An 11263-nucleotide genomic window follows, 5' to 3' on the forward strand; every position below is an offset into this window, starting at 1 on the left:
TCACAACCCAAATATACTCTCCAATTTTAATGTTTCCATGAAAACACCTAACTTGTACTCCGCTTTCTCTTTTAAATTTTTGTAAATGTTAAAATTGGGATAGTAGAAAAGTATACGCATAAAAATATAACATTAGGTTTATTTGTGATCCGAATAATAAACGGGTATTCATAGAAATAATTTGATTAATTATTGGATATCTAAATTTGTTTGTCTTATATATATATATACTTTATTTTATTAATGGCCTGATATTATTCATCCTTCCATAAATAATATACAATAGTAAAGTCAAGTAATTAATTCTATTGATTATATTACTTTTTAAATTATTAATTATTATTTATTATATAAAAATAATAATTAGTTACAACTAAGGTAATGTTTGATTTGAGAGGAAGGAGAAGTATTTAAGTGGCACTTTATTAATATCTTGATGTTAGAATAGTGAGTGGTATTCTATTATGGATATTATATTAGAGCTTTTGAGATCTTTGTTATTTCTCATTATAATATAATAAAACCTCATTATAATATAATAAAACCTTTATTATCTAAATTTATTTTATACTGTAGAATAGAAAAAAAAAGTGCATTAGAAAAAAAAAAGTGCATTAGTTTTGACTTAGTAGGTTTTATGATAAAAATGTCAAATAGAGAATGGAGAGATTTAATATTAAAAATAAATTTACCAATTGATACTCAATTCAGAGGTTTCTAAAAAGTGGTTCTCTAATTGATAAGGAGTTTTTTTTTCTAAAAAATATTTTCAAATAACGTTTATTGGATTTAAGACATAAGTTCAAACAATCAAATTTTATCCCTTAAATGAAAAAATATTTAAAATAGTGTAATCAACTAACTATCCACGAAATTAAAATAACATATATCGATATTAAAAGTATAATGGTTGAATGAGAAAATTTTGATAAATTAATTACTACAAAATAAGAAACAGAGATTACATCACAAACATCCTTAAAAAAAGTTACTTTCTAACGATTTAAGAAAAAAACAATTATGAATTTTGAATGGATTAATCAAACTGAACCGAATAAAAATACATTTTTAAAAAAGAAATCAATTTTATTAAAGTGATTTTAAAAACCAGATTGAATCACATATTCAATTTGGCTTGATTTGGTTTTAGAATCATATACTCATTTGATTCAAGACATAAAAACAATCAAACTTTATTCATAAATAAAAAATATTTAAAATAGTGTAATCAACTAGCTATCCACAAAATTAAAATAACATAGATTAATATTAAAAGTATAATAGTTATATGAGAAAAATACCACAAGTTAATTACGACAAAATAAGAAAAAAAAATTACATTACAAACCTTCTTTAAAAAAATATAATTTATTAGAGTGATTTTAAGAACCAACTGAATATATTCAGTTTGGTTTTATTTGGTTTTAAAATGATCCATAATCTTAATAAAACATTTTATTCACTTCACATTTTCTAATTCATTTACATTCCATTGTTATATCATACAAACAAACATGTAGAAAAAAAATTGTAATTGAAAGTAATATATTTATAGAAAAAAATTGCAAAAGAAAAGTTAATAAAAAAAATTAAATACGAAATGCTAAATGTGAGAAAATATTTATATCATAAATTGCATTTTCTATCAATACGAAGTACCTCATAATTTATACAGTTTTTACACAACCTCATATTTAATACATGCAAACACAGTTTGCATGTTATTTATGCTCGACACGATTTTGTTATTTTCATGTGGTATCTATGAGTCAATTTTAACAATTATAAATGATTATTTTATGTCAAGAGAATAAAATATTATATAATAGATTGTCCGATTAAATATTTAGGAGTTTTCCATAACAAATATATAAAAAATTAGTTTAAATTTAAATATAAAAAAATACTTGCTTATATTTATGATTGAAAGGAGTGTACTTAAAAAATATTATAAAAATGTGTTTTCTACCATTATTAAATTAAAATGTTTAGTTAATATTTAAACATGGTGGGTTGCTACTTGAGTAATCTTTCTTTTTATTTTGTTTTGTCTCTCTCTTACAGCTCTTTGTTGTTTTGAAATTTAAAAATAGATCTTTTATTTTGGGTGAGGGTTAAAGCCCTTGGATCAATCATGTGTTGAACTAGACAATTTTTTTTTTAAATTTCAACGTAGTATGAAAAATGATATTAAAGAGATGGAGATCAATTTCCTATGAGAAGTGAGCTTAAGAACTTGATACTATTGAAAACTCATATAAAACTATATTGAAAAAGGAAGTAAATGATTATAAGTGACGCTCTATATATTAAAAATTAAACTAATTATCTAATCATAAGAGAATTCTTTTAACGACTTTGAAGTATAAAACTAAACTAACTACCTAATCATAAAATTTAGCTAACTAATCTACCAAATAGGTCCAAGTTGGTCAATTGAAGCAAATGTATGTCTAGGTTCACTTAATCTAACTTTTCTTTTATATAAATTTTGACCAACATTGATCACAACCATCCATTGAAGAGTTCAAAAAGCAATTCACCCAACACTATTGTGTATGGTGAAGCACTGTCTTTCATGTAAACTCCCGAATTAACACTACTAGAATAAGTCATTTTAGCCTCCTAGTTTAGAGTCGGCCACCGACACGGACACTATTAGTGTCGGCTAAGCCTACACTAACGGACTCTATCTAGGTACATCTTTTAAGACAAGTTATTTTTTTTATCAGTGTCGGCAAAACCGACACTACTTGTTATGTTACCTTTGAAGAGTGTTTGATTAATTTATTTAGAGTCGGTGAGACCGACTCTATCTAGTAGCATTATTTTTTAATTAGTATTTATTTACTTAGAGTCCGCTGAGCCGACTCTATTCTTATAACATATACATTTTCCATTTATTTATCTATAATATATATATATATATATATATATATTTAAGGTTTAAGTATTTTATTTATTAATTAGAGTCCGCTTGGCGGACTCTATGGAATTTTCTATTTCGGACCAAAAATTGCGCGACAGCTTATTTCCCTCTTTCCTTTTCCCTCGTCATTTTTCACTCTCCCTCCATTTCATTTCACAAAACGAAAACCCTAATTCCATGCTAAATCGTGAATCCCTTTTTTCCCTATTTCGTGAACCGATTCGTGAATCCCTAATCCGTGAATGCATTGAAGAATCCCTAATTCAAAATCCCTCGTTAAAGGGTTTCTGAATCATCAAAGGTAATGCATATTCATCTCAAGTGATTTCCATGGAGTTTTGGTTTAATGAGTATGAGATAGTCATATGTTTTATGTTTTCTGAATGTAGGTTTTCCAGAACTATCGGCTTTGTGGATGCTGGAATCAACTTTTCTTTGCAAGTTTAGTATTGTTTCCAAATATGTTTAAAGTCTCCTTTAAGTCTGAAACTACAAAAATCAAATTATTTGCTAATTGGTTTTCTGAATGTAGGTTTTCAAGAATGCTCATCTTACTTAGTGGAGGCAGTAAGCAGTTGTTGAATGCAAGTTAATTTGGAACCGAAGCACTATATCATCCGGGATTTTGCAAAGACAACTCTTTCTCAAGGTTAGTCATCCCTATGTTAATTTGGAACCAGACTGAACTGTTAGTGTTTGCAATAGTTAGTGTTTGCATCAGTTAGTATTTCTTAAGGTTGGGGTTATAATTTATTTTGAAGGAAATGTTTTTTCTGGACTCAAATTTATTAACTGTTTGCATCAGTAGTGAAAGCTGTGTTTGTGAAAGCTGTATAGTTTCTATGATACTCCTGTTATGAACATATGTGTGGTGTTAAATGTGATTTTGATTGCTCTGCTATATAGTTTCTACCTGTGTTTGTGAAAGCTGTATAGTTTCTACTTGTATCTTATAAGCATCACTTATTTTAAACTAAGTAAATTAAATCCAAGATTTTGAATATAAATAAATGGAAAATATAATTTATGTAATAACCAAAATACTTTTAAATGTTTAAAATTTGTTGCAACATACGCATTGTGTGATGAGTGTTAGGGATTCATGATCATGTAATCGTGGATGTAAACTACCTCCCATCGTTTAAGGAAGTACCGGATGACATCTCTATCCCTGCCTTCTGGGCGGCCATCAGAAATAAGTTTGACAGTATGGTTTCTAAACAAGCACGTGCTTGAATGAACATCACGACTTTGACAAGAAATTTTGCCCGTGATTACATCAAACCTTTGATCAGGCACCGGATCTTATCATGACAAAAATGAGGTCGAATAATTTTACTGTTGCAATGTTTGAAGTTTGAAATACTTAACACTTTAGTTATTATACAATTATTTGGAATAAGTGAAGCTGTTGAGAATTATTTATGAATTGATTTTGTGGTTATGAGGAGGCTATGGAATTTCCTAAGTTCTGCTTAATTATTTCTTATGGGGTCAAACTAAAAGAGCTGAAAAAGTTTGTGCTGGTTTAGATTTGTTTTTGTTGAACCAAGGTTTCTGGTATGTTGATGATATTGATGCATGTTTTCATCCTTCCTCTTATCTTGAATGTCCTTCATGTGGTTCTCTTGATGATGTTGCCTCCGAGTAATTTCCAGTTGTTGCATTGTGTATTGATGATGCGGCTGCTTGAGTGCTTTATAGATGAACTCATATCTGTAGTTTAGTTTCCCTTTTGTTGCTTGATGTATGTCCTCTAATGCTCTAGATTGTCCTGTTCTTGATGAGATATTTGCTGTTGAGCCTTCCTTGCTTCAGGCTGAAGGTGATGTTTTCATTGTGCCACCTGATTTGGCTGTTGTGCTTCTTGAATTATCTGCTGTGCCTGCATTCCATAACTGATTTCTGATGTGAGTTGCAGTGCCAGTATCAGCCATTTGTAACAATTTGTGTGACTGCTATATATTTGTGACCTGATTATTAGTGCTTGTTTTCTAACTGTTGTTGATGTGTCTTAGTTAGTGCTTTGCTTGCTTCTAGTGACTGCAATTGAGAAGTGTTCCTTTGTTCTGTCTTGTGTTGTTGTCCTGTTGTGCTAGCAGTTCATCCATATTTTTGAAATCAATATGTTTCTCGATTCCCCGAGTTAGCTTCACGTGTTTCTGATTTCTCCATTCCTACTGTCTTGTTTGTCTTGTGCTTCCTTGTGTTTTAATGGATGATTGGATGTTAAATTTCCATTTTCCTTGCAAATAAGATATTCTGTTATACCCTGCTTGTGAAGCATAGTGAAATGGATAATTGGATGTTACTTTTGGAATAACATTGTAAATAATCATAATCTATTTTGTTTCTTCTTTTTGCACTGTACGGCTCTGTTTGCGTAGACGGTTTGGTTATAGTTACCGTTAGTTTTTGTCGGCACCGTTAACTCTAATTGTTATAAGAGAATTGTTTGATTGTGGTTACCACTTGTTTAAACTCATAGTTCGAGCTAAGTGTATGATTTACAAATTTTTGAACTTTATTTTGATTTCGAACACGCATTGGCTATGTTGTGTTTTTCTCTTTTCGGTTTCCCTTGGATTGCGAATTGGTTATGTTGTAAATGAAATTCTAGCATCGGGATATAACCTTTCACCTTTGTGGCATTTGATTCGCATAGATTTTGTTTATATTTCGAATTAAGTTCTATTCTGTTGTTGTGATTGTCCCAGTGTTGTGTTTTTTTTCTGGTTTCGAGGCGGTTGCTTTGTGTATCGGCTACCTTATGCGTTTTGGTTGCGTATGTTTGTAGGTAGAAGTTTTGTTTTGGTTTGTATGTTGATTTGTGTTGGCATGGTAATAATTTGGTACTACTGTACATGACAGTCTATATAGTGACTACATACTGCAAGTTGTTAGTTATTTCCATTAACATGTAGTTTTGGTTCGGTTTACATTAAAAAATAAACTAAGAATTAAGGCTTACATTGTTTTAGTTAGATTTCAGGAAGTGAGTACAATAGCTTATTGGATTTGTTAAAATATACAGCAGTTTAATAGATTTATAAATCTGTGCAGCAATTTTGTTTACGGTCTGAAATAATAATGTACAATAGTATTAAAATTTGGTATGTTCGTCATGTTTAATTTTTGAACCACTGAAAATAAAATAAAAATCCCTTGGAATACATGTATTCTATTCTCTCCTAATACCCATTAGGAAGTTATCTGATTTTCTCCTAATACCCATTAGGAACTTATCAGCCATTCATTTTTGTCTAATATATGTTTTAATTTTCAGTGGTTGACGAGTTAATTGTTTGCCTTATAGAAAATGGATCGTACTTGGATGTACGATAGAGTATATTCCAATAGACACGGATTGAAAGAAGAGTATGTTCGCGGGGTTAAAGACTTCGTAAAGAGGGCTTTGAAACAACCTATTTGTAAATCTGAGGGAGGGATAAGGTGTCCGTGTATAAATTGCAAGTGTCTCAAGATAAGAACACCAACTAATGTTAGACTTCACTTGTATCGAGATGGATTTCAACCAGACTATTGGATTTGGACTCAACATGGAGAAGTAGAGCTCAATGTTAATACAAGGAATGATTCAAATAGTAGTGAGCATGTGCATCATGATAACCAAATTGAGGCAATGAATCAGATGGTGTATGATGCTTTTAGGCCTTATGGAGTATTCTCTCACGTGAATGATAACATAGAAGTTGAGGAATATACGGAGGATGAGTTTCCCAACGAAGATGCCAAACGATTTTATGACAAGTTGATATCTTTCAACAAGCCCATTTATGAGGGAGCTACCCAATCAATATTATCAATATCTACTCAACTTCTTGAAATTAGGTCTAATTGGCATGTACCACAAAAAGGTTTAGATTTTGTTGCACAAATGCTTAAAAGTGTATGTCCAGTTCAAAAATGCTTGCCCGAGAACTATTACCAAGCAACACAGTTGGTATCTAAGTTAGGGCTAAAGGTTGAGAAGATTGATTGTTGTAAGAATGGTTGTATGTTATATTACAAGGATGATAGCAATCTATCAGAGTGCAAATTTTGTAATGCTCCTAGGTTCATTCCTCGCAAGACTGGCATGGGAAAGTACAAAGATATCCTAGTGAAGAGAATGTTCTACTTCCCAATCATTCCCAGATTACAAAGATTGTATGCATCAACTGAGTCGGCAAGTGAAATGAGATGGCATCACATGAACAAAAATAGTTCCAACATCCTTCGCCACCCGTCAGATGGAAAAGCATGGAAACATTTTGATAGTGTATATCCTGACTTTTCTAGGGAACCTAGAAATGTAAGGTTGGGTCTGTGTTCAGATGGTTTTACTCCTTACATTCAAGCGTCTGCTTCTCCATACTCATGTTGGCCAATAATAGTTACTCCGTATAATCTCCCCCCTGAAATGTGCATGACCAAACCATACTTGTTTTTGGCATGCCTCATACCCGGACCTAAAAACCCTAAATTAAAGATAGATGTCTACTTGGAACCATTGATTGATGATCTACATCGATTGTGGTCCAATGGAATATTGACCTATGATATATCTACAAAACAAAACTTCATCATGAAAGCCTGCTTGATGTGGACAATTAATGATTTTCCAGCCTATGGTATGTTATCTGGATGGGGAACACAAGGTAAATTGGCATGCCCTCATTGTATGGAACACACTGATGCTTTCACCTTGAAAAGTGGCCATAAGAATTCCTGGTTTGACTGTCATCGTCGTTTCTTGCCATCTAATCACTCCTTCAGAAGGAGTAAAAGAAGTTTCCTAAAAAATAGGGTTGTGACCAATGAGCCACCTCCCATTTCCACAGGGAAAGATATATGGGCGGTAATAAGTAATTTTCCAAAAGTTACTGAAATTGGATGGGAGGCGAAATGGAAAGAATTCGAAGGGTATGGAGTGGATCACAATTGGAAAAAGCGAAGTATTTTTTGGGATCTCCCATATTGGAAGGATAACTTGTTAAGGCATAACCTCGATGTGATGCACATAGAAAAAAACGTCTTCGATAATATATTTAATACTGTCATGAATGTTAAGGATAAAACAAAGGATAATGAAAAGGCAAGAGAAGACTTGGCTAAATTATGCTTTCGCGGGGACTTGGATCTCCAACCCTTAGAAAACGGAAAGAATGGTAAACCAAAGGCTAGTTACACTCTAACCAAATCTGAAGCCAAGTTGGTTTGTAAATGGCTTAAGGAATTGAGAATGCCAGATGGCTATGCTTCAAACCTCAGTAGGTGTGCCAATGTAGAAAAGGGTACGGTGCATGGGATGAAGAGCCATGATTGTCATGTTTTCATGGAATGTTTACTCCCAATTGCATTCCATTCATTGCCAGATTTGGTTTGGAAACCATTAACTGAGCTAAGTCGATTCTTTAAAGATCTTTGTTGCAATACATTGAGGATGGACGACTTAATTAAGTTGGATGAGAATATTCCAATTATCATATGCAAGTTGGAAAGGATTTTTCCACCAGGTTTCTTTGACTCAATGGAGCATCTTCCAATCCATCTTGCCAAAGAAGCAATTCTAGGTGGTCCAGTACAGTACCGATGGATGTATCCATTCGAAAGGTAATTGTTGTGGTTGATTTTATTAAGTTATTGCATGTTTATCATAAATTAATAAACGTGGAATGATTGAATGTGCAGATTTATGGGAGTCTCAAAGAGGGCAGTGACAAATAAGGCTAGAGTTGAAGGTTCCATATGCAGTGATTATATACATCGCGAGACAAATTACTTTTGCTCTCATTATTTCAACTCTTTCCGTTTGTTGCCAACCATAAATCTTAGTAACAAACCTCATTTAGACAATGATGACATTCTACCTACAATGTCCATTCTACAAAGTGGCGGTCGACCAAGTGGGAAGTCACGAAAATATTTTCTATCTGATAAGGAATGGAAGTCTTCACATGTGCATGTCTTGATAAATTGTGATGAGGTTAAACCATATCTTGAGTAAGTGTGCATCATAATATATTCAATCAAATTATTGATGCATATCATAATAGATATTTACTTATGAATCGTGTGATTTATTTCAGCATATTCTTAGAGAACCACTCTCTAGATATAGAAGATTCATCTGGGCGCATACATATAGAGTTTCCCATATGGCTGAAGAAATATGTAAATGAGGAGACAAATGGAGTTACTAACCAAGATATAATTGCCTTGTCTCGCAGTCCTGCATCAATGGCCATATCATGGAACATGTATTTTATCAATGGGTACAAGTTTCATACTGAAGAATGGAGCAAAGGTAGAAAAACTAGCAATTGTGGTGTGCACGTGAAAGGTCTTGCAGAAGGAGGAAATACTGATTTTTATGGAATAATCAAACATATCTTTGAGCTAGATTACTTTGGTCTAAAGCATAAGATTCCAGTTTTTTATTGTGAATGGTTTGATCCAACAAGGAATACGGGCACAAAGGTTCACCCACAATATAAAACTGTGGATATTAAGATGGATAAACGTTATCGTCCTTATGATCCTTTCATCCTTGCGCAAAATGCAAGACAAGTGTATTATGTCCCATATCCAGAAATGTGTAGAGATATGCGTGGATGGTGTGCGGCAATCACCACAAAACCAAGGGGTCGCGTAGAGATTGACAACATAGAGGATGAAGTACCTTATCAATCTGATGGGATGTTATCGGCGCTACCCAATGTAGAAATTGAAGCAATATCTTGTTTGCGTGACATGTCACAATTAGATGTGTTTGAAGAGATTTTTGATTGCTCTACTAGTGAAGCAGATAGAGGGCATTGATGAAGATAAGCGTGATGTGACGTGAATGAGGGTTCAAATAGAAACAAAAGGGTGAAGCAGAACTAAATTTTCTTTTCTTTCTAGTTTCTCTTTCTAGTTTCTCAGCTAGAATCAATTCTGGACAAGTTATGTAAGATAAATTAAGTCGCTGTGCATTTATCTTTTCCCTGTAGAGAACTTTTTCTTTGTTTACCCCTCCTTTGTTAGCAGCATTCCTTTGTATTTGAAATGGCTCCATTTCTAATATCCAATAATTTGGCTATGTAGTGAATCACTATAGTTCTTCCCTGTGCTATCATGCAGTATAATACTTTCTAAAGGTCAAATACAGTTTTCTACACCTTGCAATATCATTTTACATGTTTTTGCATTAGATCGTTGCATGCTTTATCATGAAGTTGTTGTTAATCTTTTAGTTATTATTACTTTAGGACCACAATAGAGTATGCATATCTTTCTCTTAACTTTTTTTATTGATTGATTAATATGAGTCCTGTTTTTATAAAGTTTGGAGATGTATGAGAATATCGTACAACAACAATGAATGTTTTGTTTTCTAGTAGAACTAGAATTCACTTTATATGTTTTATGAAATTTTTTTATTTAGCAAGCAGCCGCCTCCCTTTATCTGTCTTCTGGCATATAATAAAAAATCCACATCTTCTCTGTTGAAACTAGGGGGCATTTTGGATTCTCCATTAAGAATCCGTACTGTAAATTGCTCAAATTGTTTCCTGTAGAGCAGTGTTGTGTTATCAAATATCCGTAACTGCGGCGCTATGGTAGGTATACGTGGCAGTTTTCGGACTCGCCACAGTATGGAGAGGTTTTTGCTGTTGTTGATGTTTGGAGGGGTTTTTGCGTGTTATGATAATGTTTGGCAACTGCATTTGAATTATCAGAAACAACATTGTTTCTTTTCTTTTACTTTTAATTTTATCAGAAACTGCATTTGATAATGTTATGATAATGTTAAGAGTGTGAGACTGACTAATCCTTTTATTTTTATGACAACAGATGACTAAAAGAGGTGGAAAAGCTAAGGTATTAGCACCAGGAAAACTTCAAGAAGAACGAAATCGCATAATTAACAAGAAGCATATCGTTAGGAAACCTGCTCAAACAACATTGTCTATGCAGGATGCATCATCGGCACCAACACCAGCTCAGGCAGCACCGTCCGTGCAGGTTGCATCGTCGATGCCGACATCAGCTTCGAAAAAATCATCTGTGCAGGCTGCATCGTCGATGCCAACACCAGCTCAGAAAGCATCGTCGTGGGATCCTTTCGATCATGCATTTGTCTATAGCGCATTTGAAAAAAAAGGAAGAAAACGATTAAACGACATGTTGGGGAAGGCGAGGAGAAAAGGGACTCGACCTTCATGGATTGGTGATGATGCTTGGGTTGAACTTCAAACTTATTGGAAAAAGACCGAGTTTTTGGCTGTGTCTTCTCAAAACAAGACCAATCGAGCTTCCGCAAGAGGCGGAGCAGTCCACACCACA

At 33.1% G+C, this 11263-nt stretch overlaps 1 long non-coding RNA gene across 1 annotated transcript; it reads left to right on the plus strand.

Moving 5' to 3' along the window:
- Positions 1-3175: 3175 nt before the first annotated feature.
- Positions 3176-11027, plus strand: LOC127129272 (uncharacterized). The gene is made up of 4 exons (XR_007806271.1): positions 3176-3230; positions 3319-3370; positions 3462-3578; positions 10772-11027. It is a non-coding gene; the product is annotated as an uncharacterized LOC127129272 (long non-coding RNA).
- Positions 11028-11263: the final 236 nt, after the last annotated feature.

The sequence above is a fragment of the Lathyrus oleraceus genome, chromosome 3 (assembly GCF_024323335.1).
Source record: "Lathyrus oleraceus cultivar Zhongwan6 chromosome 3, CAAS_Psat_ZW6_1.0, whole genome shotgun sequence".
NCBI classification, from domain to species: domain Eukaryota; kingdom Viridiplantae; phylum Streptophyta; class Magnoliopsida; order Fabales; family Fabaceae; genus Lathyrus; species Lathyrus oleraceus.